Genomic DNA, 5,700 nt, shown 5'->3' on the forward strand with positions numbered 1-5,700 from the left:
ATAATAATAATAATAATAATAATAATAATGAAAAGGAAGATGACAAAGAGAGAGAAATAAAACCCAGGAAAGACAAGTGATGCAAATGAAAACCGTTGCTCACCACCAAGTGACCGATGCCCGGCCAGCGGCCCCCCCGCCAACCTCCCCCCCAGTTTTATTGCTGAGCGTGACGTCATATGGTGTGGAATATCCCTTGGGTCAGCTGGGGTCAGCTGTCCCGGCTGTGTCCCCTCCCAGCTTCTCGTGCACCCCCAGCCTGCTCGCTGGTGGGGCGGGGTGGGAAGCAGAAGAGGCCTTGACTCAGTGTAGGCACTGCTCAGCAGGGACGAAAACACCCCTGTGTTATCAACACCGTTTCCAGCACAAATCCAACCCAGAGCCCCGTAGCAGCTACTACGAGGGAAATTAACTCCATCCCAGCCCAAACCAGCCCAGCTCCCAGTACAAGAGAGGAGTTTGATGCCGGGACAAGTGACGACTCGCCAGCTTGGCAGAGCACGGGTGCCTTTTCGTGCCCTGGGATGTCTCAGGAGGGGCAGGTTGGGCTAAAGCTTCTCCCCTCCTCCCCTCGGGGCTTTGTGGTCTAGCGGGGCAGCTGGGGCTTGGCTGCAAGGACACCCTGGGTCCGGGTGTGCTGTCCTGCAGGCAGCGGCAGAGGCCAGGAAGGGCGCTGTCTGCTCAGCACCCTCAGGGTGGTCCCCATGGGAAGGACACCATGGGACGGGGCTGCTTGTTCCAGCTTTATTTAAAAAGAAAATATTCAAATACGGCCATTTTTGAGAGGAGAACGTAATCTCTCAAAGGCTCGGCAGGGCCAGCAGCACAGCGATCGCAGGCTCCATCCTGATGTTGGCACATCTCTTGTCAGGATGAAGAGGGTCTGAACTGCCAGGGAGCTGACCGAGAGTTCCGTGTCCTTCCCCAAGGGCAGGAGGGCTGCAACGAAAGGAAGCAAAGCGGACGTGAACCCCCACTGCCTGCAGAGACCCCCAGGAGTCCCCTCCAGCCCATGCCAGCCCCACCCATCTCTTTCCCTGGCCAAGAGGAGCAGGTGGGACAAACAGACCAGCTGGAAGCTGCTGCTCAGGAATGCCCCATGTGCCCCTGACACGTTCCTCTGCCCCTGAAACGTTGCCCTGGCGCGGGGCCAGCCATGGCAGCACCCTGCCCCGGCTCTGTCCCCTGCCCCGCCAGCCCCGGCCAGCACAGCACCACCCCTACTCACCGTTGCAGATATCCCAGAGCTTCTCCGAGCTTCGGTTCCTCAGGTGCCGTGCGGCAAGCCCTAGGCACAGAGCTCCTGTCAGACCTCCTGCTCCCCAACACGCTCCCAGCAGCACGGCCCCCGGCCCTGCCAGACTGGCTACACCCCCTCCTCCCCCTCAGCAGGGCGGACCCCAGGGAAGGACAGTACGCGAGGGCGGTGGGACTGAGCAAGGCTCCCAGCGAGCCCACCTGCGTGGCAGGCCCTGCACGGGGCAGCCGGGGCTCTGGCAGCCACAGGGCTGTCCCTTGCTGCCGGTGCAGTGGAGGGGACCGGGGCCAGGCTGCCAGAAGAGGGACCCCAGGGGCTGTGGCTCACCGATGAACCTGATGGCCGCCACTCGCAGGGTGGCCTGAGCGTCCTTCAGGTACGGCAGGCTCTGACACAGATATTCTTCCACCCTGCTCCTGTTGTGCAGTAGCTGGAGAGAGCACAAGGGCACGTGGCTCATACAGACCCTCCCCAGCCATCCGGACCAGTCCCTCCTACCGGTGCCCTCCCTCCCTCCCTCCCAGGCAGGAGCCCTGTGGGGCTGAGGTTCAGAGCGAGCCGCAGGCACAGGGGGCCTGGGGGTGCTGAGACCCCTCTGTCCCAGTGCCAGGGCTTACATGTGCCAGGGTCTTGTTCAGCACCCTGGGGGCAGGGAGGGGAGAAGGGCCTGGAGAAGAGCCCTTGGGGGCTGCGTGCTTGAGGGCAAGGAAGGAGGATGCAGCTCCAGGCTCTGGGCTCCAGGCTGGAGCAGGGCAGGCGAGGCACAGCTGCACAGCCCTCCCCACGGGCACGTGGGGCCCGGCCGTGGGGCTTGGGGGTTGTCCTCACCAAGCACTCTCCAATCAGGTGTGTCTGACGCGTCTCGGCCAGGTAGCTGAGCTTCCTCCATCCCAGGAACTTTGCACAGGCGAGGAGGGTGTTCCCAGAGGCCTGCAGAGAAGCAGAGGCTGGGAGATGGCACCACAGCCCAGGGAAGCAGCCCTGGCATCCTCCTCCTCTTGGCCAGGCTCCGAGCTGTTCCCAGCCCCTTACGGGAAGAGGCAGCAGGGGACAGAGTCTGAACTGGGTTCAGTGCCCAGGGCAGGGACACGGGGCAGCCACCACCTCAGGTATCTCCTGCTGCCGGCCAACAGAACAGAGATCCTCAAGAGCTGCTGAGCTGCTGCCAGGGATGGGGGCAGGCCGAAGGGCAAAGGAGGTGTGGGCCCAAAGCTGTAGGCAGCGAGGGCTGGAGCCCCAGAGACACTGGGGCAGGATGGAGCCAGCAGCACGTCCCAGGAGCATCCCCCAGCAGGACGCTGGGCTCCCCAGCCGGGGCTGCCCCAGCTCCTCCACACCCAGGCTCCGGGTGAGCAGAGCTTTGATCCCGGGATGCAGGGCCAGTCCCCTTCTGGCTGCACCTCCCTTCCCACCATTCTCCCTGCCCCAGGCTGGGGAACAAGCTGGCTCTCCACCCCTTCTAAGTGCTGCACCCCTCTGCAGAGGCCAAGTTCACTGGCCCCCTGAAAGGGCATCGGGGTGAGCAGGGCTCTGTTTCTGCAGCGATCCTGCCCTCAGGGAGTTGGGACATACCCTGGCCCAAACATTTGGGGGTCTCTGGGGCACAGCCCTGGGGGACAGGGATTGGGGCTCAAAGCCCTGGCCTCCCACACCTGCAGGGACAGCTGGGAAGCCCGTAGGGACTCGTGTGCTCGCTGGCCGTGGGGCTGCTGCTGAGCCCTGCTGGACCAGGCAGGGCAGGTCTGGGAAATGCCTGTGCCAGGTTCCCCGGCCCTGCTCGTGCTGGGTCTGCAGGGAGCCTTCCTCTGGGCTGTGCTGGAGGAGGGCTGAGTGGGGAGAGCGGGGCTGGGAGGGGACCCCCGCTCCCCATCCACCTCGGCAGCAGGCAGCAGGGGGGAAGGAGGAAGGCAGCGGTGGGCCCAGGGCAGGGAAGGAGGGGAGCAGTGGGACCCTGGGGTGACACACATTCCCAGACTCTGACGTCCAGCAGCCCTCGCCCCTTATGCCAGGCCAGCGTCGGCACGCCCTTCCCGGCGTCCCCAGTGGGTCGCTGGTCACTCACCTTCGCCACGCTCTCGATCTGGTCGTTCATGTGGAGAAAGAGCGGGAGCAGGACCCTCTGCACTTTCTTCTTCATCTTTTTCACGTTTCTCCCCACCACAGTCTTCATCACGCCTTCGAAGAAGCTGATGGAGAGCTCCCGCACCTGGCTGGACACCTGGTGGTGAGGAGGACAGAGGGACTTGAGCAACAGCCGCTCCCTGCCCACAGTGAGCAAGGGCATCAGCGTGTCTGGTGTGAGGGGGGCTGCTCGGGGGTCGGATCCTGAACACAGGGGCTGTGGGCCAGATCTGCAGCTGGGGCTGAAGAGCCCCAAAGCCCTGAAAGGCCATGCAAGAGGAGTGAGGAGGGGAGCCCTGCCCAAGTGCTGCCCACAGGGCTGGGCTGAAGGGCAGCTGTCTTTGCAGGGTGCCCATCTGTAGGGCTCAGGCTCCCACAGCAGCCTTACATCATCAAAGAGGGGCAGGAGCTTCTCCGCCAGCTGCAGAGCGATGACGCTGGCCTCCTCCCTCTTCATGTGACCCATCATGTTCCTGAGGAGTACCAGGGCCTTCATCTTGACATCAGCGCTGGCATCCTGCAGGGTCTCCATGATGTCTGGCAGCAGGACCGGTATTTTTCTTGCCTGTACGAAACACACAGTTTCCTTATTGTGAAGCAGGGAACGAGCACCCTGGCAAAAATGCGCCGGCTGCTGAGCACCAGCCTCCCGCCCGGCTTCCCAGCAGGTGGCACAGGAGTCACTGCAGCAGCCTCCTGGCAGACAGTGGCCACTGATGGGGATGCGGGGAGAGCCCGAGGAAGGGAAGGGAGTGCAGGAGAGCAGTGTCCCCTGCTCAGCCACCCCCTGAAACCGACCGGCCTGAAGGGGGCAGGTGGATTGGCAAGCCTCTGTGCCTGGAGGGCTCCCCAGGCACCCACCAGGCCCCTCCATAGCAGGGAGGGTGATTGGAGCCCTCACCCCGCCTCTTGCCTCCCAGCCAAGGCCAAGCCACCACATTACCCCCTGCCCCAGGCCCCGGCTGCCAACATGGCTCCGCTTGACTACACCCTGCTCACCGTCTCGGGTGTCTCTGAAAGCGTGATGAGGCCCCTCAGCACCAGCGAGAGCATCACCGGGCTTGGATGCCTCAGGTACCTCTGGGCTTTGTACAGGGCAGCAAACTCCTCTGTTCCAACGTCGGCGCAGAGCAGCAGCTAAAACGAAGACAGCAGTGAGAGACCAGCAGAGCCCGCAGGGCTCCCTCCACCGCGCTGGCACAAAGGGGGCACGACACGTGGGCGGTGGTAAGTGTCTCCTCTCCCCAGACTTGAAGCCCCCTCAGCCTGCGCAGAGGCCATGCCTCTGCCCCAGGCCCAGCAACTGGCCTGACTCGGGCTTCTGCTCCTTTCTCTGCCCCTGCCCCGGGTTTCCAGGCTGCAGAGCAGGGCAGGGGGATGCAGGCAGGGGGATGCAGGCAGGGGGGAAGCAGGGTGCTGCCCGGGCAGGGGCAGGCTTCGTGTTTTTTCACCGGGGCCAAAACAGCACAGGGCGGCCCCAAGTGTCTGGCACGGGGTCTGGCTGGTGCTGGGCAGGTCCCTGCTGACCCTCCGGGGCTGTGTCCATATGTACTGGAGGAGGTGGCCATTTGGAGGCAGACGGAAGGGGAGGGGGCCGTGCCTGTTTCCCTGGGGAGGCAGGCACAGCCCTGAAGGTCACTCACAGCCAAGGGATAGATGCAGGCGTCCTCCGCGGCACAGCTGAACACCTTGCGCAGCCGCTGGTCCTGGAGCACGCTGAGCAGCTCCGTCAAGACATTCCACAAAGCCCAAGGCACAGAGATCATCACCTCCCACATGGCCAGGGCAGCGCTGCAGACCCAGAGCGCTCGGTCAGCAGGGCTGCCTCGGCCACCGCACCGTGCCCAGGCCAGCCTCTCCGGACCCGGGTGGTGCTGCAGCCCTGGCCCTGCCCACCCCCCTCACTTGGGGTGCCCGGGGACCCTGCCCGCTTAGGCAGGAGGGGGCTGAGGTGGTGTTCCCCATGGGGCAGGGAGGAGCGTGGTGGCGGGACTCTGGCTTGGCCAGCTTTGGCTGCTGCGGGCCTGGCTGACCCACCGGGGCTGGGAAGCGTGGTGGGATGGAGGGCCCTGCTCCTTGGGGATGTCCTGCAGTTTTCCATGGGCCTGGCAGCCAGAGCGTCCCTGGGCCCCTCTCCCCACAGGGAACGAGCCCTCAAGGCTGTCGGGGCCGGTACCTGTCGCATGTTGGAGAGATCTTCAACAGGCTCCTGACCACTTCCCTGGGGCACCGCTTGGTCAGCAGGAGAAGGAATGAATCCAGGCTGTGCCGGGCTGGCTCCATGCGGATGTGCTCCATGTTTTTGTGGGTGTACCTCACAA

General features: G+C 64.1%; 1 long non-coding RNA gene across 1 annotated transcript; it reads right to left on the minus strand.

Moving 5' to 3' along the window:
- Window positions 1-730: 730 nt before the first annotated feature.
- On the minus strand, window positions 731-1,269 carry LOC143173583 (uncharacterized). Its single transcript, XR_012997608.1, has 2 exons — window positions 1,229-1,269; window positions 731-939 (listed from the first exon to the last, which is right to left on the minus strand). It is a non-coding gene; the product is annotated as an uncharacterized LOC143173583 (long non-coding RNA).
- Between the last annotated feature and the right edge of the window lie 4,431 nt (window positions 1,270-5,700).

The sequence above is a fragment of the Aptenodytes patagonicus genome, unplaced genomic scaffold (genome assembly GCF_965638725.1).
Source record: "Aptenodytes patagonicus unplaced genomic scaffold, bAptPat1.pri.cur scaffold_129, whole genome shotgun sequence".
NCBI lineage: Eukaryota > Metazoa > Chordata > Aves > Sphenisciformes > Spheniscidae > Aptenodytes > Aptenodytes patagonicus.